Source organism: Silene latifolia, chromosome 9 (genome assembly GCF_048544455.1).
Source record: "Silene latifolia isolate original U9 population chromosome 9, ASM4854445v1, whole genome shotgun sequence".
NCBI classification, from domain to species: domain Eukaryota; kingdom Viridiplantae; phylum Streptophyta; class Magnoliopsida; order Caryophyllales; family Caryophyllaceae; genus Silene; species Silene latifolia.
This window is the reverse complement of record NC_133534.1, coordinates 138,972,502-138,996,016: the sequence shown is the minus strand read 5'-3', so window position 1 is coordinate 138,996,016 and position 23,515 is coordinate 138,972,502. Positions and strand designations below refer to the sequence as shown.

Here is a 23,515-nt window from a genome sequence, read left to right as displayed (position 1 = left end):
CAAATTTCAAACGACGGCAATTAAAACCGTCAATTTCAAAAATAATTTCTTCAAAATTCAAACGACGGCAATTAAAACCGTCAATTTCAAAAATAATAGTGAAAATTCAAAATTCACTTTTTCTTCAAATTTCAAACGACGGCAATTAAAACCGTCAATTTCAAAAATATAGTGAAAATTCAAAATTCACTATTTCTTCAAATTTCAAACGACGGCAATTAAAACCATCATTTCAAAAATAATAGTGAAAATCAGAACTCACTATTTTCCACGGCGGCATTCAAAAGCCCCCACCTGTCAAAGACAAAATCAAGGGCATGTCTCAAACCCGCCATTCCCACAAAATTTCAAATCGCGGAAAGACGAAATTGAAAACGTCCTCCCCAAACACACATCAAACAGCAGAGCACTCATCTGTCTCTTTTCTGTAAAATCAACGGTAACAAAAACCGCTATATCCCCTCGGGATTCAAAATCACTGCCGACCCTGGGGGCTAGGCTCACAAACCTATCCCTTTCCGGCACCACAAACAAACGCCGAGATTCCCCAACAGGATATCGGGCGCTTCCTCAAGAAGCCAGCCAATTCAAACAAACTACTCAAAACAAGCCTATCATGGCTATTTCCCCACGGTCGATCAACCGACCTTCGATATGGCTGGCGAGCCTTACAACGCACCATGGATGGCGAGCCTCACAACGCATATGGCTGGCGAGCCTCACAACGCACCATGGCTGGCGAGCCTTACAACGCACCATGGCTAGCGAGCCTCACAACGCATATGGCTGGCGAGCCTCACAACGCACCATGGCTGGCGAGCCTTACAACGCACCATGGCTGGCGAGCCTCACAATGCACCATGGCTGGCGAGCCTTACAACGCACCATGGTTGGAGAGCCTCACAACGCACCATGGCTGGCGAGCCTTACAATGTACCATAGCTGGCGAGCCTCACAACACACCATGGATGGCGAGCCTCACAATGCACTATGGCTGGCGAGCCTTACAACGCATCGTGACTGGCGAGCCCTCTTCATACCTGCAACACAGCTGGCAAGCCTTTGTCCGCAAACAAGATACAAATAGAGGACATATCCCGAAGATGCCTCGGGTACGACTCCTCAACACAGCTGGCGAGCCTTTGTCCGGAAATAAGAAACAAATCGAGGACATATCCCGAAGATGCCTCGGGTATGACTCCTCCGCACAGCTGGCGAGCCTTTGTCCGCAAACAAGACACAGCTCAAGGATATATCCCGAAGATGCCTCAGGTATGACTCCTTCTTATGGCTGGCGAGCCTTTGTACGTAGTCTAACAGACTTTAAACGACCCGCACGGACAGTCGACAAACTCTAAACTGTTCCCGACGACAGGCCCTTAGCTCGTACCCTCGAGTCGCCTTGGCGTCGCCCTTCCCGACGGCAGGTCCTTGGCCCGAATCCTTTCGAGCCGCCTTGACGTCGCTTGGGTCTCCAGGTTGTAATCTTCGATTGACCTGGGGGCTCTAGTTTGACTTTCGCCCTGTCCAAGCCTCAGTCAAAGTGGGGGCTATGTAGATACTGAGTATCTGCTGAGACTTCAACAAACACCCGCTGATTATCGGACTACAACATGCTCAGGAATCGCGGCGTTTGATCGATAGTTCGTGTACAAATTTACGTCGGAAAACATCAAACGATTTCGAAAATAAAACATTTCAAAACTTTTCAAAAGTACCTAGAGTGTTTAATGCATGACGACAGGGTCGCAATGACACTAACTAGAGTCAAAACCGACATCGGACCAAAAACCGACTCAAAATTCAAATCCCGACTCCAACAACGAGTCAAACCGAGTCAAACACAAAAAACAAACCATTCAAATGCTTCTATGTTAAGATTTCCCGGAATCTTACATAGTCAAGTACCAAACATGTTCATCCAAATCCTAGGATAGAACAAATCATGAATGCACTTGCGTGAAAGCGACAACTGGTCGTGACTCCTCATGGGAGGTTTAGTTTTCAGTACTTGTCGTTAGGAGCACCTAGACCAAAACACAATTTATAACTTCACCAACAACTCTACAATTAGTAAAGAGGCAAGTAAAGGTCGGATCCCAAGGGATGGGAATTGAGATGAGATTTCTATTGCAACTAGTGGTGTCTAAGGGTGTCACAATTGGGGTTTGAAGTAGAAGATCACTAAACTAAATAGCAATGAAAGTAAATAAGCAAGATGAATTAAAAGGGATGTAAACAATTGATAAAAAGCACTAGGGTGTCATGGTGTCATAGGGGATTCATGGGAATTGATCATACAAACATGTTCTCTAATTATAAGCAAGCAATTATTATTGTGATGGATTGAGTTGGTTTATATCTTACAATCCTAGGAAAGTTTGGGTCCCGGAGCCGAATTGATTAGATTGTACAACACCTACAAGTCGACTTAATCTTCCCTACTCAATAACATGCATGGTCTAATGAGACTCGAGTTGGTTTATGTCTTACAAGTCTCATTGAGAAGATAGGCGATGGGTAAAAAATGCAAGGATTCATAGGCTCACATTTCATCAAACATAACATGTGCATGAGTTGAGATCACAACAAGCAAGCAAATAAACTATGAAAGCATATTAATTTAAGCATGAATCATTCCCCATGTTGGTTTCCCCTAATTACCCATTAACCCTAGCTAAGGAAACTACTCACTCATTATCATGTTAAATATGCTAGCAAGGTTGTCAATCATACCAACAAAGTGAAACATGATGAATAAATGAAAGTGATTAACAATAATTAAAAAGGGATTAAGAGAATTATACCTACTAATGATTCCAATAATAAAGCAAAGAATAAAAGAAGTACTTGATGCTTGATTGGAAGGTTGTCAATCTCCCAATAATAACCCAAATAATCTTCAATTACCCAAAATAAAGGATGAACAAGAGAGAGATTAAGGAAATAAAACTTGTATTAAAACTTGATTAAATGTTGATTACAAGATTAAAGAGAGATTTGATTGATATTAACTACACTAAAGATTGCTAAGAAGAACATGCTCTTCTAATAGACTAATGGGGTATTTATAGTGGGGATTAGGTACATGAATTAGGGTTAACTAAGGACTTAAATGACGATTAAGTCCCTTGTTGAGGAATCGCCGGTCTTTTAGGGAGACTCCGGTCTCTAGGGAGACTCCGGTCTCTAGGAAAAGATGTGCATCCTTCCTTGAAGCTTGTAGAAGATGAAATGGGACTGTCTGGGAATCCGGGCGTCTTTAGCACGGGACGGGCGGATTTGGCAGCTTTTGGACGGGCGTCCAGAAGGGAAAGACGGGCGTCTTTGGGTGGTTTTGCCCGGGCGTCTTCTGGAGAAGCCGCTCGGATTGTGGCGTGGTGGACGGGCGGATTCAAGGCAATCCGCACGGATTGCTAGGCAGTCTTGTTCCTTCTTCTTTTCTTCCTTTTTCTTCATAAAGTCCTTGAGGATTTCCTCGGGGATGCAAGGATCTTTTCTCATCATTGCCCATCTACTATAGTATGTACAAAGGCCTTCTAATCTTGTCTCTCCTTGATGCTTGGTCATTGAATTCAATCAATTTAGCCTCATTTTGCCATGAAAATGCAAAGTTTCCACTCCTTTCCTACCAAGGGATCAAAACCTCAAAGAATATGCAAAACAGAGAACTAAAGACAATAAATGACCCAAATATGCACTAAAAAGCATGGGAACAAGGCTAATTCGGGGACTAAATATGCTCTAATTATGGTCACATCAAATATCCCCAAACCAAACCTTTGCTCGTCCCGAGTAAAGAGGTGACAAAGACTAGGACCATTATTTAAACTAACCTAATAACATAGCGGATATGAGACAATTAGCGGGTCTCACTCCGCCCCTTCAACTCACAACAAGACAACCATGAGGTAGGATGCCTTCTTGCAAGGCAAGGTGGGTCTTGCCAAAATGGCGACACATCCAAACATTAAGCACACAAAATCAAATAATGGATGCATCTACAAAAGAATAGCCACTTTCCTCATTTAAGTGGTGGAAATTATCTACAAGGGAAGCAATTCAAGGGTACACACTCCTTCATAGATGCAATTTCTTCAAACTACTAAGCCTATAAGGATACCAATAAATTACCTCCAAATTGTGTCAAGCTAGGGTACCTTTGTCCTCAATCGTTAAATGCTTTTGTCAAGAATAGACTCCCTATAGTGTTAGAAACACTGGAGGATCGCGGAATTCCCCTTCTTGCCTAGACAAGAAGAAGGGTCGTCCCTTCTCTACCATGCACAAAAATGGATACGATGGATAAAGGGATCAATAGAATTTGAGTTTCATTTGGGAGTTTGCTTTTGTTGTTGTTTTTCCCCCCAATTTCTTGTGGCATATAACATTTGAGAACACTTTCTTGCCATTTCTTTTGATTTTTGGCAAATCAATACTTGACAACTTTTCAACTTTTCTTTGCATTTCTTTTGAACATTTTCAAAGTCACCCCATATGTAGTGAGGGTGCCTTATATTTGAAGCATAGGAGTTCTATTTTTGCTCCTCTTTTCATTTGATGCATTTTTGCAAACTTTCTTTCACTTTTCATTTCATTGAACTCAAATTGATTTCTTTTTGTGCCCATTCCCTTTGATGACAAAAATGTGGTAGAACATGGATGATGGATGCATGCATGGTTTCAAGGGTCACCTTGGAATAAACGGTAGCCAAGGAGTTATCACACCACAAGGTACTTTTGACTAGGCCTTAATCCATGGGTCAAAGGATACTAGCATGACACATCCTAGGGTGTTTTACAAGTATTCTAACAAGCAAAGTCTTAAGAAGAAAAAGCATCTACTAGGGCCTATATACACTTGTCAAGTTTCCCAAATAGACGGTTTCTCAAAAATTTTCTAACATGCAAACTACATGCCATGATGCAACTAATATATAAACATCCTAATGCATATGATTCTACCAACTAATATGACATATAAACTAAATGCAAGTCCTAAATTCACATTGTTATACCGCATCAATCAAAATAAAGCCACATAGTCATTAACATAAAGAGGAAAAAAGGAGATTGGAAAGATCATACCATGCGGTCTTCATGATCCTCATGTCTCGGATGTGGCGTAGTCAATCAATGTGAACAAGGATAGAATAAACACAATATATACAAAACAATATATACAAGACTATACTACAAAGGAAATGAACTTGTTTTTGGTTTTTCAATTTTTCAAATCTTTATGGTATTTCAAAATTTTTCAATTTTTTTTTTTTTGGATTTTCGAATAAAAGTTAAGTTAGAATTCCCCATCCCCACACTAATATGGGCATTGTCCTCAATGGCCAAAATGATGGGAAATTATGCAAATATGATGCATGATTTCTACACTAAATGCAAGCTACACTAATCTACACTACATGATGCATGGGTTTTTGTTTATGACGGAGAGCGTAATTTAGATTACCTCCCGTTGCGTATGCATGTACTTCCCCAAACCGAGATAGACATTATTTCTAATGTCCTAAAGTTGGGGGCAGTTCATGCACACAAGATGCAATGCATGAAACTAAATTTGTCATTTTGGATTTTCAAAAGTGGGAACAATGAAATAAGAACACCTCAATGGGGCCGAGGTGTTAGTCCTCTATGTTGCTAGGACTCTCCAACCACGATCAAGATAAATAAATAAAACAAAGAAAGAAGTAGACAAACCTCAAGAGGGTAGGAGCCTCCAAAGCTTGCTAGTCTTCCACCATATCATCATTGTCATCATCTTCCTCAATAGAAGTGGACTCATTACCACTTCCCTCTTCACTTCCTTGCTCACTTCCTTCATCATCTTCTTCTTCTTCATTAGCCTTTTCCTCTTCATCAATGCTTTCATCAACAACCTCATCACCGATAACCTCATCGTCACCCGGTATCTCACCCCTAGATGCACTTGGAAATAAGACTTCCCTATCCGCCCAACTAGGCAAAAGACATGAAGGATCATGTAGTCCTTGCCTAGCTAAATGAAGGAGGGGTGGATATTGGACTAAGTATGCATCTTCCCGATCCTTAAAAGCTTGTTTGTGAATCTCTTGCATAAGTAGAGTCATGTAGTCTTTGCTTGCTTCAACACCTTCGGGTTTGAACTCTTGATACTTGAATGGATAGGGTGGTGTGACAATGGAGGAGGAGGGCATTTCAATTTCACCCCTTTGTTGACGGATGATGTATTCGGCTTCTTTTGAGAGGGGAAGGAGGTAGTTGATCCGATGGACACTAAAACGGAATATCTTGGAAGGCAAAGTAAAAGATCTAGCTTCATTGGTGAGCCACCCATATTTGGTGTCAAGAGGGTTATGAGTGACCCACTTGTACTTGTTAATGAAGGAAATGAAGATTCATATTCATAATAACATACTCATATATGTCTAAATTAATTTGTCATAAAATTAAAACGGATTTTATGCATGCAAACAATAATAAAATAGAGGAGAAATCATGTCCTTACTTTGATGATTTCGGTTAAATGGGCACAAGAGAGATCACTTTTCTCTCTTGTTCTTGAGCTTTTCCTTATGGAAGAACAAGATCCAAGTGTAGGATCTCTCCCTAAGCTTTATACCCAAGGCTTTCTCTTAATTTAATTAATATTACAAATACTAGTATAATATTAATCAAGGTAGAAAATTGAACCAAAATATTATTTAACACTTGAATATTTCGGTTTTTAAGAGAGAAGAAGAGAGGATTTTTCTTCTCACTAGAACTATATATTTTGGATGATAAGTTGAATGAATAATAATACACTACACTTAGTATATTATTAGGTAAAATTATAGGAAAAACAATGATGGGTTTTGCTTCTCAAAACCGTGTAAGAGGAGAGGCTTTAGGAGAGCCAATGCATGGAGAAATTGTTCTTCACAAGGAACAATAGGCTTGCATGGCTAGGCTTGCTTTTTAATCATTGTGTTTACCACTAAATAAAACAATTAATTAGCTTAATACTCCTCCAATTTTTCGGCACTTTACATAATATGGATTCCATATTATTTTTGTCAATTGTCAATATGTCACATGTCATATGTGACATAAATTTGTTATGTATTTTTAACATATTAAAAATCAACGTATTAATAAAAATACGTCATATACAAAAATCGACTTAGTAATATCATAATTACTTGTGCCAAAATATTTTTACCATTTATAAATCACAACACATTGTATTTATAATAATTCATTCAATTTCGATTGTTTCTTTAAACACTAATTTCATCCGAGTAATGATACAATTCAATTACTCAGACCGTATCTCATTTAATCACATTTCAATTTGATACGTAAATTATACTTCCAAAATCGTCCGTCAATTTTCAAGTAATTTAATTAACTCGTAACATTATACGATTAATTAAATAATCAATTAAGAGTGTTGCCCTATAGGTATGACCTAGGGGGTCAATCGATCACCACCGTCATACGACAAGTAATGTCAAACTCTAGTCACCCAATCATTACCGATATATGTTGACCGGTTGTGAGAACAAAATTACTTCCCAATTGTATTCTTTATAATGAGATTGAAACATGTGATCATCATGATCAACAGTCGTGATCGCATTATTGTCGGAGGACACATATTCCAACAATCTCCCACTTGTCCTCGACAAGTGTGCGTCACCAATTCTCTTGTCCTATTACTATCTCCCACTCAATGCAAGGTGTCTTTCAGGTCGTACTTGCAAGTGATCATATCGAGAGTGGTTTCCTCGATCTGGAGAATAACTGATTGACCGGATTTATCCACTCTGGATACCTTCCGAGCGTGGCCACGCATTTTCAGTTCATTACTCCTCGAGTGGCCCTGAGATATTGTTATAACCCTGACTAGGGGTGGACAATTCCTATCGCACTCATCCCCTTCGACTAGCCACAACCATCATAACCCAAAATATGCCCATTTGACCCCATTTACGAAGGTCGTAGTAACACAAATCAAAGTTAATCTGAAACTGTGCCATCTTAGGTGAATAGTCTTTATTCAAAAGAATCGACTCATTCGAATACTATAGTAGCTCTCGCCACGACCAGGCTATATAAATTTGCCAGAACTCTATAAGCGGTCATTAGGCCCGATAAAATGTTCCTAACAGTCTGCCTATGTGATCGACTAGTCATCTCACATGACTCTATGGCACTTGAACTTGCCATCAATCACATCACACTCTAGTCACTTCGAGACGTCACCTCATATAAGTAACTATGGGCAAAAACAATGTTAATCCATGTTCACTTTAACGGGGTTCAATTGTCTCTACAACTCGTTTGGATATAACAATGTACAAGGTGAGTAAATAATAACTCAAACGACAAATGTCGACATCACACTCGGGTAGTCAATATCATATTACAACCTTGTGATGTATATCGTCAGTGTAAACACTTATTGATTGCAATAGAAGTTTAACATCCCATGTGTCCATGTGTTCAAACTTCTTGCACTTGCAATTTCCTTTGCATTCATGTTCTCTCTTATAGCATGAATCCTACCAAGTACACATCAAGGTTCCCGACCTTGGTTTCCGTTCTTTAACTTGAAAGAACTTTCTTATTGACTATCACATAACGAACGAATTCGTGATGAATGATATAACTTGTACTGATCAAGTACTCCATCCACAAATATTGCACTAGGTATATGTTTTGTAGTATCTTGTAACAATTGACAAGATTATTTAGCTTAGCACTTCTCACAAGTCCTAGCTTAACTAGGAAAGATTGATTTTTGAATAACCTCTTATTTAACCAAGCATCTTTCCAAAACTTCTCATTTCTCTTTCTGGGCTTGAAAGATTTGGGATTCTCATAAATCCTCATATGTGCTCGGATTTTCTACAATATGTGCAACCTCTTGACACACAATAGAACATTCCGTCAATCACTGAAATCTCTCATCGTATTCTACTCGAGAATTCATGACGTTTCTATTATGGCTTACCAATCAATCATCATGCTCTTATGCATATGATTCATAATTGGACATGTATATGATTATTCTAATGGCGGAAACATTAGTTACTAATAATCATGAGATCAACTGTTCATAGGTTCAATGAACGACCATGACTGCTAATGATAATTCCATTTTCATCTATATGAATAACCTATGCGAATGTTGATACGATGTGTATCTCTTAATACTAATCCAACATCCCTTGATGTAATTGGATTTATCGTTGTCCATTTTCATCCAGAATTGAAAACTTAAAAGCTTCTTTATGAAAGAAGATATTAGCTCGTCATTCCTTAATGAGTAATGAGTTTTATACATTCAAGGATGATAGCTCCCACTAAATTCCATGTCTTCACATGAGAATTTCCTAACTCCCACTCAATTCTGCACATTTCGAAATTGACTTCTCAATCGAAATTTATCAAGAATTGAATATAAATTGCATTGCCAAGTTATTTGGATAAAACCATATATGTTCCCATCATATCCTTTCAAAATACCTATTTTGAAGTGATCTCATCTTAACCTTACAGAAAAAGATTTTAAATCTCCAACACACTCATGTCATAATGATGTGTAGCAATGTCATTATTCAAGTATAAACAATATCTAGAATACGTCCTTCGCAAATACCCTTTTGGAAGGATGTTTAACCATTTCATAGTGAGGTTAATCAATGACATTTGCGTGGTTAAAACTTTGGCCATTGAGGATATCGGTATATCAATCTTTGTAACTCGATCATAACTAGTATGTTACTATGATTTATTTAGGCTCTTAAGTAAATCTCAAGGTTGAAACTATTGGTCAAATGTTTCATAAACTTAGTCAAAAACTTGTTAAGACTTTACATTAGTCATTTTTCTTCCAAAACTTTCTTTTGGTCTCCTCGTGTAGTTATCTTGAGAATATACTCTTATGATTACTTCACTTGGTCTCTTTAGTCATATAGAACTAACTTGAGACCATAGATCTCATCTATTCGTTATACTATGTAAATAGATATACCTTTATTCAAATCATTCTCTCTTGCGTAGATCTTCATATACACAAGTACACAATTTTATCTTGCCTTGTGTGTTGTGTCCTCATTTTTCTCCCACTCTATCTTTAGAATAAATACACTATAGATTCAAAGATAGCATATGAGACACAAATTAATGATGTTGAAGTATAAGGAGAACTATCTCATAGATAGACTAATAGTTATTGTTTTCATATGTGTACTTGGTGATTGACATACCTTTAGGAGAGTTCATAGACTCAAAATCACCTTGTAAGTGATCATACACACGCCTTAAGCATGTGGACATATAATGAAACCCGTCATTATATTTGTCTATTAGATCACTTAAGTGAATAATCTTATGTTTCAAAATGCAAGCATTTAAAGATGAATTTTAGAACATTAAAAGGATAAATGATAAAACGGGTGACTTGGGTTGCAAACCAAGTCACCATCATCCAAAATACAACTCATTATCCAAAATACTTTTCCATGTCGAACACGGAAACTTAAAGTTCTAAAATCCAAAACATTACTTAAAATAAGACAATGAAAAACAAAGCTCCATAAAAGCTATCCTTAGCTTCTCCATGGTTTCTCATGCTTGTTTTTCTTTTCCCTTGTCTTTGCTTGGTGGAGGCCCTATTTACAATAAAAAGGGAGATACATTATCACAACTTTGCATCATAATACCATAGTTGAATTAGAAACATAAAAGAAGGTTAGTCATTTACCTACTGGAGTGATCTTTCCAGCTTTGATATCACCAAGGTATTTGGAACAATTTCTTTTCCAATGTCCCATGCCATTACAATAATGGCATTTATCAAGAGGACCCTTCTTGACTTTGGATGTGCTAGCTTCACAAGACTTAGCTTTGGTGAATGTGGGAGCTTGCTTTTTACCCTTCCTTCCACTCTTCTTGAATTTCCCTTTACTCTTAGTGCTTATGTTAAGCACATCCTTGGGAGGGTTCACATTTAACCCCACGTCCCTCTCGGCTTGCACAAGTAGTTTGTGCAACTCCTCAAGAGACACGTCCTTGTCTTGCATGTTGAAATTCACCCGGAATTGCACATATGCCTTGACTTTGGACAAGGAGTGTAGAATCCTATCTACGATGAGTTCTTTGGGGATTTCAACCTTTTGAATTTTCAAGGTCTCGACAAGCTCCATGAGTTTGAGCACATGAGGGCTAACCTTTTGGCCCTCTTTGAAGTCGAGATCAAAGAATGCCGCGGCCGCCTCATATTGGACGATCCGCGGAGTTTGTGAAAACATGGTCACAAGTTTGGAGTAAATCTCATTAGCATTGCCCATTTTGAAGGCTCTCCTTTGGAGGTCCGCCTCCATCGCAAATATCAATACATTTTTCATTGCGGCGGACTCCTTTTGGTAAGTCTCATAGGCTTCCCTAGTGGCCGCGGTGGACCTAGTGGAGGGTTCGGGTGGAGAGGCCTCGGTAAGGTAACGAAGCTTGTCGTCACCTTCGGCGGCTAATTTGAGTTGGGCATCCCATTCGGAGAAATTTGACCCATTCTTTTCAAGTTTACATCGATCCATAAAGGATCGGAGCCAAGATGAACTAGCGAGAGGTGTAGCATTAGGAGTTGGTGTTGGTGTTGCCATTTGTTATGAAAAAGAAGTGGTCTACAAAACAAAATATAAGGAGTAAAACAATTGTCGTTTTAATAATACTCGTAAAAATGTATGATTTAAACAAGTTTTAAGCATTTTTCTAGTGACCTCTACCCAACTAGATAAATGATTCCAAGACCCAAATTCATTTCGACTTAGGCACGGGGTAGCCGATGCAACCTTTATCAATATAACTCGGTGGATTAACCTTTTAATCGATTCTACTTTTAGAACTCTTGGTCGATAAAATTACTCTAATGTTTATCTATAGCCCAAAACACATCAACAAGGGCACGGGGTAGCCGATGCAACCCTTATCAATTACTTTTGTTGAGTTCAATCCAAATTTCGAATAAATGTGTCCATTATCCAAACCCACATCAACTTGGGCACGGGGTAGCCGATACATCCCTTATCAACATGAATTCGGTGGATTAACATTCATCACCCACTTCCCCTATGTAACAAGGTTTGTACCCCGGGGTAGCCGAGTGCACTCCCTCGCGAAATAGGTTTTCATGGTTTCTACTATTTGGTAAGGCTATGTCTCAATTGTTTGTTTTAGCGAGAGGTCATGTCAATTTATTATCTATCACGTTTTAAGTGAACTAAAGCGGTGAACTACGATAATTTGAATTGACACGGTCGATAAACTCGATAAGATAAAAATGCATGTTTTAGTTATGGCGATTTAGCGATGCATGTGACATAAAATAAAATGCAAGCATAAAAATAAATAAATCCTAGTATGGCCTTTCCTAAAATAGAAAAACTATTTAACTATTACATATTCGGAAACCAACTCCATTGGTCCCTTGAACTTCGGTTGTGGCACGCATCTCGAGGTAACACCGTCTTTATGTATCGCCATTCTTGAAGAAATCCGTCTTTGGGAACTCCGGAATGAATAAAATTACATAATAAATTACATAATTTCCTATTATTCATTTGTAACTAAAATAAAATAAATCTATTAAATTACAAAACGGTGATACGAGATCACAATAAAAATTACAACCGAATCGGTATTCCCATACATTTCGGGAAATACCAATTAAAATCTAAGGTCATACTAAGTAAAATTACATAATTCAAAAATTACATAAATTAAAATTATGACAATCATAAAGAAAATGCAGCATTATAATATGTATGAACATGCTCAATTTTTATGCTAAATCGCCTTTAATTAGCCAATATCGTATATTACTCGGTTTTTACGGATTTGCGTGATTTCAACATTTTATAATCACAAAAATGCATAAACTCATATTTATGCATAAGTTAATTACCCTAACCTCTTAGGACTCAAAATTTAGTCTTCACTAATAATTTGACCATAATTAACCAATATATTATAAAATTGTTCATAAATGGACCAAAAATTACAAAAATAAGCTATTAAACTTCAAATAAATCACAAAATTTCAAATAAATTCAAAATTTGAAATTTAAATTCATGAACATTCTGGAAAAATTCCATGACACTCATAATGTTCAAAATCTTAGGTTAAAAATTTCGAAAATTTACCGGAAAAAACAATGTTGCGGTTTATCGATTTTTAATAAAATAATCATAAAAACATGGAAAAATTATTTTCACTAACTTTTCAATTTTAGATCTGAAAAATATAATAAAATGCAACATTGGACGTTTTTCCTAAGTCATAGATTATGTTTTATTAAGTTTCCACTAATAATGTCACTATTTATGCTATTTTTCTTCAAAAATCCATAAATCTTGCAAAAAGACTTCTTTATAGCTAATTATTTTACACACATCTTGTAAAATTGCATGTGACAACATATTAATTTTCTATGACCAGATTCGAAATTTAACTCATATTAACCTATTTTTCACCTAAATCCGAATTTAATAATAAAAAATTCATTTATCGAGCATAACAAGTCCAAAAATTATGAAAATTTACAGGTTATCTCAAAATAATATATGTAACAACATATCCAAAAACCAACTGAAAATTCGAAGTATAGCTAATTTTAGACCAAAAATGACATTTTTACTCATAAAATCACATTTAAATGCCATTATTGTAAATTATGAACAATAAAAATCCGACAAATTAACCAAAATATCCTAAAACATTTTAGGACCAGAAATATTAACATGCATGGTTTAATTTCGTGATATATCATAATAACACAAATTTTACAAATTTTATTTGTTATTCTTATAACTCGGAAAAACTTTTAACCGATTTGCATGCAAACAACCGTGGCTCTTGATACCGATTGAAGGAAATGAAGATTCATATTCATAATAACATACTCATATATGTCTAAATTAATTTGTCATAAAATTAAAACGGATTTTATGCATGCAAACAATAATAAAATAGAGGAGAAATCATGTCCTTACTTTGATGATTTCGGTTAAATGGGCACAAGAGAGATCACCTTTGTCTCTTGTTCTTGAGCTTTTCCTTATGGAAGAACAAGATCCAAGTGTAGGATCTCTCCCTAAGCTTTATACCCAAGGCTTTCTCTTAATTTAATTAATATTACAAATACTAGTATAATATTAATCAAGGTAGAAATTTGAACCAAAATATTATTTAACACTTGAATATTTCAGTTTTTAAGAGAGAAGAAGAGAGGATTTTTCTTCTCACTAGAACTATATATTTTGGATGATAAGTTGAATGAATAATAATACACTACACTTAGTATATTATTAGGTAAAATTATAGGAAAAACAATGATGGGTTTTGCTTCTCAAAACCGTGTAAGAGGAGAGGCTTTAGGAGAGCCAATGCATGGAGAAATTGTTCTTCACAAGGAACAATAGGCTTGCATGGCTAGGCTTGCTTTTTAATCATTGTGTTTACAACTAAATAAAACAATTAATTAGCTTAATACTCCTCCAATTTTTCGGCACTTTACATAATATGGATTCCATATTATTTTTGTCAATTGTCAATATGTCACATGTCATATGTGACATAAATTTGTTATGTATTTTTAACATATTAAAAATCAACGTATTAATAAAAATACGTCATATACAAAAATCGACTTAGTAATATCATAATTACTTGTGCCAAAATATTTTTACCATTTATAAATCACAACACATTGTATTTATAATAATTCATTCAATTTTGATTGTTTCTTTAAACACTAATTTCATCCGAGTAATGATACAATTCAATTACTCAGACCGTATCTCATTTAATCACATTTCAATTTGATACGTAAATTATACTTCCAAAATCGTCCGTCAATTTTCAAGTAATTTAATTAACTCGTAACATTATACGATTAATTAAATAATCAATTAAGAGTGTTGCCCTATAGGTATGACCTAGGGGGTCAACTGATCACCACCGTCATACGACAGTAATGTCAAACTCTAGTCAGCCAATCATTACCGATATATGTTGACCAGTTGACAGTAACAAAATTACTTCCCAATTGTATTCTTTATAATGAGATTTAAACATGTGATCATCATGATCAACAGTCGTGATCGCATTATTGTCGGAGGACACATATTCCAACAGTTAATCATGGCATCCATGTCAATGAGATGACCACCTTTCTTCGCCACATACTTGCCATCCTTGTTGAAATTCGGATCAAAGTACTTATCCAAAAGAGTGACTAGACCTCCATTTACAATAAAAGTGGTGCCTTTCTTCCCACAATCAACATTTAGCCATCTTTCCACCAAAAGCCTTAGAGAATTGTAAGGCTTGAGGAATTCCCTTCCAATATTTAAGGCCGACTCAAGTAGAACACAATCGAGCTTGGTAAAGTGGTTAGTGTCTTTTCTTGCAATGATAGTATTCCTGATGACCTTGTGCCACACTCTAATGCCCGGATGGTGGACTAATAGAGCGCGACTAGCATGATAGTTCTCAAATTTCCTCCCGGAAATTGCCTCCCAAAGAGGAGCGGGGTCATACTTTTCGGGATTCTTGTAATAACTAGGTGAATCACTAAGACCCAATACTTTACCCAATTCATCAAAGGTGATGCGCCTACTCACATTGGCAAGGCGGAACTCGATGTTTTCTCTAGTCTCTACCTTAGTTACTTTCAAAGAACTCAAGAATTCTAAGGTAAGGGAGGGGTATGTCAATTCTCTTGTAGCAAACAATTTTCCCAACCCCATGGCTTCAAAGAAGGCTTTAGTTTGTTCAAGGACACCCAATTTGTTCAAGGCATCTTCACATATGAATTTGGTGGATAGAAAGGATTTTCTAGCATACTTGGCAAATGTATCCCTATGGGAGTTAGAAATGAAAATTACCTCCGGATAGTTTGATAATTGAGCAATTTCCGGAGTTGTTGGTGTTGTTGCTTCCAAGGGAGGTTGTTGTTGTTGAACTTCCAAGTTTGAACTAGCTACCACCATAGCCAATGAGGCTTTCTTTGCTTGAAGACATTTTTGTCTTGTTGAGAGTGTCTTTGCCTTAGGTGCCTTTGTTGATACTTTTGTTCTTGCCATTGATGATTATACCAAGAAAAGAGTGAAAATTTTCAATTTCCAAGTATACCCAAATCGATTTTAAGATGAAAGGCTTTGCCTTTATAATTTCAAAAATCGACTCAAAGGTTGAAGATTTTGGTGCTTGGTTTGATTTTTGTTGGAAGAGGAGTGATTAATTGTTGTTAGAAGGAAGTTTGGATTTGATTTTGTTGAATTTGGTTGAGGAAATCTTGTTTTGGTGATGGAGAGGATGAGGGTTTTGAGTTTTGGGGTTTATGGGTAGTGTTGTGAATGAAGAAATGAAGAAATGAATGTGGGAGGGGGTATTTAAAATACCCCAAAAATTTGAAACAGCAGGGGAAGCCGGGCGTCTTTCCTTCGGGACGCTCGGATTCTGCCCATTATGGGTTCAAGATTCTCGCCTAAAGACGGGCGTCTTTCAGCAAAGACGCTCGGATTTATCAATTACAGGACGGGCATCTTCTGCTGAAGACGGGCGGATTCTCAGACAGTGAGCTTTTCTTGTTTTTCCCAGCCATAAAGACGGGCGTCTTTTCATCCAAGACGGGCGGATTTCTGAAGACGAGCGGATTCTCTTCCAGGACGCTCGGATTTATCAACAGTCCCAAAATTTCGAATTCTCAGTTAAAAATGGACGGGCGGATTCAGGCAAAGACGGGCGTCTTTCCTAAAGACGAGCGGATTCCCTAGAAGACGCTCGGATTCTCCCTGTTTTACCCGGATTCAGTTCCATCCGTGCACTTGCATATCCCGTGTCATTTTTCATTCTTCAAATCCCGTGTTCTTCATTGTAGGGGCACTACTAAGGCATGAATAGCCTAGGCAAATGCTATCCCCACACTAAGCTAAAGCACTACACATCAATTAAAATCATTAGTCCCTCCCTCACTTCTCTCAAAAATGATAATTATCTTGATCAAAGCATAAAAATCCAAAAATGACAAAAAATGCAATGTAAGAATTAAAATGCGAGTTAGAGAGTTAGAAATATTTACAAATGGTGGTTTAGGGAGGACTCCACCAAACTCTCATCCTTAGTGAGATGTCATGGGGGTATGTCCAAGGTGTTGTTGATGTTGCTCAACACCTTGAAAAAGTAGTTAAAAGCTTGTTCATTATCATGATAAAGATCTTCAATAGATCTTTGCCCTTGTTGTCGGTCTTTATCGATAGCATTACCAATATAGGGATTGAAAATCCCTTCAAACTCATCGTCCCAAAGACCACAAACTTAATCTACTTGGTCACTAAAGATCTTTTGAGTTGATGGAGACAACTCTCCCACTTTCTTGTCTTGGCTAATGAGGCCATCCTCTTCATTGCTTGACTTTGATGAGCTTTTCAAGCTCTCTTTGTTACAATTCACTTGCTCTTTGAATGGAGCATCTTCAATTTTCTTCTTCCATTAGAATTCCGACTTTTTCCTATCATCCTTCCGGCTATAATGATCAACCATAAAACAAGGTTCATGCAAACAGGGAGCTCTCATGGTCTTGTCAAGATTGAAAGTTATGCTCTCATCTCCCACTTCTAGAGTGAGCTCTCCATGCTTCACATCAATCACCGCACCCGCGGTGTGTAAGAAAGGTCTTCCTAGAATGATTGGAATGTTGGAATCTTCTTCCATGTCAACAATGACAAAGTCCACTGGGATGAAAAATTTCCCAACTCTTACGGGAACATCTTCCCATATCCCTAGTGGTGTCTTCGTCGATCTATCGGCCATTTGGAGTGTGATATTGGTGCATTTAAGCTCTCCCATCCCCAACCTTTTACTCACTGAGTACGGCATAACACTCACACTAGCCCCTAGATCAATAAGGCTTTGTTGATCGTGGTGTCGCCAATGGTACACGGTATTGAGAAGCTTCCCGGATCTTTGAGTTTTGGAGGTGAACTCCCTTGAAGTATTGCACTACTCACCTTAGTGAAGGAGATAGTCTCAAGCTTCCGGATTGACTTCTTCTTTGTGAGGATGTCTTTCATGTATTTCGCATAGGCCGGCACGTGATTGATTAATTCCGTGAAAGGAATTGAGACTTCCAAATTCTTCACAATTTCCATAAATTTTCCAAGTTGGTCATCAAATTTGGGCTTGGTTTGACGACTTGGAAAAGGAAGTCTAATCACAATGGGCTCCTTCTCCTTGACCTTGTCTTCATTTTTCTTTGAAATTTATTCTTTTGATGGTTCTCCATCCTTGGAGTTTTGCACAATTTCTTCTTTGTCACTAGCTTCCACAACTTCATCCTCAACTTGCTTCTTCGGTGCTTCATACCTTGTACCACTCCTCAAGTGAATGGCACTAACCGTTTCATGTCTTGGGGGATTACTTTGAGGTGGTAATTGCCCCTTTTGTCTTTGTGAGCTTGAAGACGCTAGTTGAGTCAATTGGGTTTCCAACATTTTGGTGTAAGCTAGGATGTTGTTGATGGTGATTTCCTTTGCTTGACTATATTTTTGCATTTGAGTGAAAAACTCTTGTTGATCGTATGGAGTTTGATTTTGGTAACCTTGGTTTTGGTTGTAAAAGGGTCTTTGATTTTGGTTTCTCATGGGAGGTGGGGTGTATGTTGGTTGAGGGTTTTGAACATTTTGGCTTTTGTATGAGAGATTTGGATGGAATTTGGTGTTTTCATTATAATAGTTTGAATAAGGGGTGCCACTCTTGTATGCTTGGAAGGCATTCACTTGTTCATTTGTTCCCCTACATTCACTTTGGTCATGTCTCAAAGTTCCACAATTCTCACATATCCCACTTGGGATTGATGAAGATGCCGTCATGGCATTAACATGATGTTTTGGTGATTTTTAGGCTTCTTCAACTCTAGCCATAGCTTTTTCAAACTTCAAATTGATGGTATCAATGTGAGCACTAAGCTGAGCACCCAATTGAGTAATGGAGTCCACTTCATGCTTTCCTCCTCTAGTAGCCTTGCGAGGTCTACTATATTGTGAGTTATGGACCGCCATTTCCTCAATTTTGTTCCAAGTTTGATTGTCATCAACTTCGGTGAACATTCCATTTGATCCCATGTTGAGAATGTTCCTTGAATCTTCATAAAGACCGTTCCAAAATTGTTGTACCAAGAACCACTCGCTAAGTCCATGATGAGGACATGAGCGACAAATTCCCTTGAATCGCTCCCAAGCTTCATACAAAGATTCCTCATTCCTTTGCTTAAAGCCCGTAATTTGAGCTCTTAGCATGTTAGTCTTTTCCGGTGGATAGAACTTTTTGTAGAAAGCTAGAGCCAACTTCTTCCAAGAATCAATTCCGAGAGTAGCCTTATCAAGGCCTTTCAATCATTGTTTAGCGGTGCCAATTAGAGAAAAAGGAATTAAGACCCATCGAATTTGGTCTTGAGTTAAAACGGTTTGAGAAATCGCATCACAATAGTCACAAAAAGTCTCCATATGAGAATGAGGGTCTTCACTAGGCATTCCACCAAATTGGCTTCTTTCGACTAATTGGATAAATGCGGATTTGGCAATAAAATTTCCGGTTAGATGTTGTGGTGTGGGAGTACCATTGGGTAAGTTCTCCTCGGTGGGTACAGAATGTGATGAAAACTTAGGCATCGTGGGTTGATTTTGTGTTGGGTTCTCCTCACCTTCTCTTGCAAAAGAGTTGATGAACTCAATAGTATTTGGTTAAATATCTACAACCTCACCAATACCTCTCAAAGTTCTCCTAGCAAGTGTTCTATTGGTTGTCAAAGTCCTTTCAATTTCGTGATCAAAGGGTAACAAGTCACCTTGTGACCTTCTAGACATGCAAAATATCAAACAACTCGAAAACAATTAGAACAAACCTTGAGGAGTTTTACTTCCCCAAGGCAAAGAAAGACACAACTAATAACAATACAAGAAAATCTAAATCAAGTTAACACCGTCCCCGGCAACGGCGCCATTTTTGGTCGTGACTCCTCGTGGGAGGTTTAGTTTTCAGTACTTGTCGTTAGGAGCACCTAGACCAAAACACAATTTATAACTTCATCAACAACTCTACAATTAGTAAAGAGGCAGGTCGGATCCCAAGGGACGGGAATTGAGATGAGATTTCTATTGCAACTAGTGGTGTCTAAGGGTGTCACAATTGGGGTTTGAAGTAGAAGGTCACTAAACTAAATAGCAATGAAAGTAAACAAGCAAGATGAATTAAAAGGGATGTAAACAATTGATAAAAAGCACTAGGATGTCATGGGGTCATAGGGGATTCATAGGAATTGATCATACAAACATTTTCTCAAATTATAAGCAAGCAATTATTGTTGTGATGGATTGAGTTGGTTTATATCTTACAATCCTAGGAAAGTTTGGGTCCCGGAGCCGAATCGATTAGATTGTACAACACCTACAAGTCGACTTAATCTTCCCTACTCAACAACATGCATGGTCTAATGAGACTCGAGTTGGTTTATGTCTTACAAGTCTCATTGAAAAGATAGGTGATGGGTAAAAAATGCAAGGATTCATAGGCTCACATTTCATCAAACATAACATGTGCATGAGTTGAGATCACAACAAGCAAGCAAATAAACTATGAAAGCATATTAATTTAAGCATGAATCATTCCCCATGTTGGTTACCCCTAATTACCCATTAACCCTAGCTAAGGAAACTACTCACTCATTATCATGTTAAATATGCTAGCAAGGTTGTCAATCATACCAACAAAGTGAAACATGATGAATAAATGAAAGTGATTAACAATAATTAAAAAGGGATTAAGAGAATTATACCTACTCATGATTCCAATAATAAAGCAAAGAATAAAAGAAGTACTTGATTCTTGATTGGAAGGTTGTCAATCTCCCAATAATAACCCAAATAATCTTCAATTACCCAAAATAAAGGATGAACAAGAGAGAGATTAAGGAAATAAAACTTGTATTAAAACTTGATTAAATGTTGATTACAAGATTAAAGAGAGATTTGATTAATATTAACTACACTAAAGATTGCTAAGAAGAACATGCTCTTCTAATTAGACTAAGGGGGTATTTATAGTGGGGATTAGGTACATGAATTAGGGTTAACTAAGGGCTTAAATGACGATTAAGTCCTTTGTTGAGGAATCGCCGGTCTTTTAGGGAGACTCCGGTCTTTAGAAAAAGATGTGCATCCTTCCTTGAAGCTTGTAAAAGACGAAATCGTTCTGTCTGGGAATCCGGGCGTCTTTAGCACGGGACGGGCGGATTTGGCAGCTTTTCGACGGGCGTCCAGAAGGGAAAGACGGGCGTCTTTGGCTGGTTTTGCCCGGGCGTCTTCTGGAGAAGCTGCTCGGATTGTGGCGTGGTGGACGGGCGGATTCAAGGCAATCCGCACGCATTGTCAGGCAGTCTTGTTCCTTCTTCTTTTCTTCCTTTTTCTTCATAAAGACCTTGAGGATTTCCTCGGGGATGCAAGGATTTTTTCTCATCATTGCCCATCTACTATAGTATGTACAAAGGCCTTCTAATCTTGTCGCTCCTTGATGCTTGGTCATTGAATTCAATCAATTTAGCCTCATTTTGCCATGAAAATGCAAGGTTTACACTCCTTTCCTACCAAGGGATCAAAACCTCAAAGAATATGCAAAACAAAGAACTAAAGACAATAAATGACCCAAATATGCACTAAAAAGCATGGGAACAAGGCTAATTCGGGGACTAAATATGCTCTAATTATGGTCACATCAATAAGACACCTCGAAGACGTGCGACATGGCTCGCGCCTCTTTGAGCAGCCCAGGTGGGCACGTCGCTCAAAACTCACACAACCACTCATTTGCCTATAAATACCCCTCAAATGCAACCATTTGAGAGTTACGCGAGCGTCCGCCCCCACTTTTTTTCCCTTAAAATTCTCGACTCGACCTCCTAAGTCACAATCCGACACGTGTTTACGACCTACCGATCGTAAACACAAGCCTTACACATTGTTTGGTACCGTCATCGTGCATTAAATCACTTGACCGACCATCTCGACCACTACACCATCACTAAACTTAACAAACACTCTTTTTACTTACCAAAATGGTTTTAAATCGAGTTTTTCCGACCAAACGAGTTGATACACTTACGTCGGTTTCTCGCCATAAGCCTAGCATGTAAGTATGAGGGTGTAAAAATCTTCTTTTATCATGTTTTCATTTGTTTCGTGACTATAACATGCTAAATCATGCATAACATGGTCCAAAACATGGGAAGAATGAGCCAAAACCGGATTTTTGGTTGAGGCAGAGGCTACTTACGTCGCAGATAGGCTCGCGCCTAAAGGACTCTGCCCAGCCTTAAGTCCAAACCGTGTTTGGTCTCTTCATCTCCCTTATTTTCATTTTCATATTTGTAAACGGTTTTACCATACCAAATATTTTCAAACCATTTTTACAAGTTTTTAACCATAAAACATTTTTCACCCTTGGTTCCTCATACCATGACGGTTTAATCCGTGTTTCGGTGATAATATTTGGTTAATTACATTTAAAAGGTATTTTAAAACCTTTTATTTCATTTATTTACATTTTGGAAGGTATTTTAAAACCTTTCATCATTCCTTTACATTTTCAAAATAAATGTATTAGTCATCAACACAAAGTCATCCTTGGTTCCGAATACCATGTCGGATTTTAACCCGAGTACGATGATGAATATTGACTAATTACAAACAAATGAACTCAAAACAATTAGTTCATAATTATTTTAAAAACTATTCATGTCAAGCTTGCAAAGTCGAACCCGACATCGAATATTGTCAAAATAATGATGATTATTCAAGTCTCGTTCTTCAAATCAACACAAAGACGGCCTAAACGGCCCTTTCAAACCAAAACGGGTCCAAATACCCATTTTTCAACAAGTTTTATAAACGTTTTTCAATGGTTAGAACACGTCTTCCATCGTTGACTGACCCACGCCTAAACAGGCCACTCCTTTTTCTATTTTTCAAACCAGGGGAGACCCTCTTGCATCGCCAATAGGCTCGCGCCTCTTCTGGCTGCCTGATGCAGGGTTTGTTCCCTTTCCATCACTAGTCTAGGACGATCCCGACTTCGGTTAACCCGAATACAGGACGAATCAGAGGACTAGTTTGCTCATTCAAACACCGTATTTGCAAAACGCCTTACTAAGACAAATGGATCACGTTATGCATCATAAACCTAATTTGGTAAATGGATGTTTAATTTCCGTCTTGCATGCAAATCAACATTAAATCCAACTCGACATCTTATACTTGATACTTGGATTAAATAAACCGACATAGAAAGCTCTCACATGTTAGGTTTAAACCAATGGATGCGCATTCATGCATTTAAATTGTTTTATCAACTTTTGCATTCAACCAACCAAGATCGATCAGTAGAGGCCGCTACCGCGGGCGGGATTGGGTGTCTGATTAA

At 37.8% G+C, this 23,515-nt stretch overlaps 1 non-coding gene across 1 annotated transcript; it reads left to right on the top strand.

The window, feature by feature from the left end:
- The first annotated feature begins 19,234 nt into the window (after positions 1-19,234).
- Positions 19,235-19,341, top strand: LOC141604343 (small nucleolar RNA R71). The gene has a single exon (XR_012526047.1). It is a non-coding gene; the product is annotated as a small nucleolar RNA R71 (small nucleolar RNA).
- Positions 19,342-23,515: the final 4,174 nt, after the last annotated feature.